Below are 1732 nucleotides of genomic sequence, written 5' to 3' on the forward strand. Positions count from 1 at the left end.
GTTTGACTTTTTTGATTACGGTGGTGGAAATTAGATTTTTATCACAGGTAAGATCAGCCTCCAGGATGCAACCTAACCTAGGTAGGTAAATTAAAGATTAGCCTCCAGGATATGGAACCCATATACAGTACGTAGGTAGGTACATTTCGTCTTTTCATGTGTTAATATTGTCACCCACTTTGACGGAGCAGCCGTCAGCCTTGCTGAGATTACTATTTTATCCAACACGCCTTTGTTTTGTTTTACACCGTTGTTCATGCCGTGTGTGTGTGTGTGTGTGTGTGTGTGTGTGTGTGTGTGTGTGTGTGTGTGTGTGTGTGTGTGTGTGTGTGTGTGTGTGTGTGTGTGTGCGTGTGTGTGTGTGTGTGCGTGTGTGTGTGCGTGTGTGTGTGTGTGCGTGCGTGCGTGTGGTATATGTGTTGACAAATACACACCATAATAACTATGAACTGCTCTCTCTCTCTCTCTCTCTCTCTTCTCTCTCTCTCTCTCTCTCTCTCTCTCTCTCTCTCTCTCTCTCTCTCTCTCAGCCTACATAGAGGCGAGTTTTCTGCCAGAGGGGTTTGGTTGATTTGATATTGATTTGCTGAAAGGAGTAGAATGGAAGGGGAGAGAGAGAGAGAGGGGGGGGTAATATCAGGACATGGAGTGTCAGTAATAGACAGTAGCGACATAATAAACCAAGCGCTGCCTGCATCGTGGGTGAGAGAAGAGAGAGAGAGAGAGAGAGAGAGAGAGAGAGAGGCGGAGCCACACACTGTCTCTGGTTGAACTGAAGCCACACCCACAGCTGTTGTTGTATGATAAAGGGGGAGGGGCTAGGGGAGGGGATGATATTGTGATGTGATTGATGTCACTATATCACTGTTGGTTTTTTGGTAGCCACGCCCCTCAGAACATACAAGACTTTATGGTAATTTTTTTAATAAATGGGACCATAGTTTTCCAAAAAGAATATTATGACATGAGAAATGAGACTTTAAACTAGTGACTGGAAGCAGAAAGTATTCATGACCATGTTTATTAAGGTAATACAGTCTAGGTGAAGTTGGGCCCAAATACATGGACCTCTATGGAGCTATGGGGTTTTTTGGGCCCAATGACAGCGCCACAACAGGCCATTATATGAACTTTCAGGAAGTCCCGATTTCCTTAGTGGCTTCACAAATTAACAGAGATTAGCTGTACACAGACGGACACCCACACGGACACACACATATGGATGGAGTGCAAAACATACTCCTCTTCCCATGCCTTCGGCCTGGTGGAGACAAAAAGGGTGAGATAGCCACGGTTTATACAATTTGAGGTACCCTATAACAGTGGTTCCCCAAGTGGGGTCCGAGGACCCCTAGGGATATGCTTGAATGAGGGAGTTCCAGGGGGTCCCCAGCTAAATTATATAGTTTGTAACCGAATGGAATGGACCCTTATGGTTCAATTTGTACACTCTCAGAGTTAAATTAACATAGATTTTTACTATATAAATGGTGGTCCCAGAGATAGAAATGCCATTACATGGGGGTCCGTAGACTAATGCAGGTCAAACTGGGGGTCCTTGAAATGAAACGGGTGGAGAATCACTGAGAATCACTCTCTCTCGTATGTGTGTGGGTTTGTGTGTGTTTGCGCGCGTGCGTGCGTGCGTGCGGAGAGAGAGAGAGAGAGCGAGAGAGCGAGAGAGAGAGAGAGAGGGGGGAGGAGTGTTCTCAGACAGAGAGGAGAGCACAGA

This window comes from Protomyctophum bolini (genome assembly GCF_963924005.1).
Source record: "Protomyctophum bolini genome assembly, chromosome: 6".
In the NCBI taxonomy this organism is placed as follows: Eukaryota; Metazoa; Chordata; class Actinopteri; order Myctophiformes; family Myctophidae; genus Protomyctophum; species Protomyctophum bolini.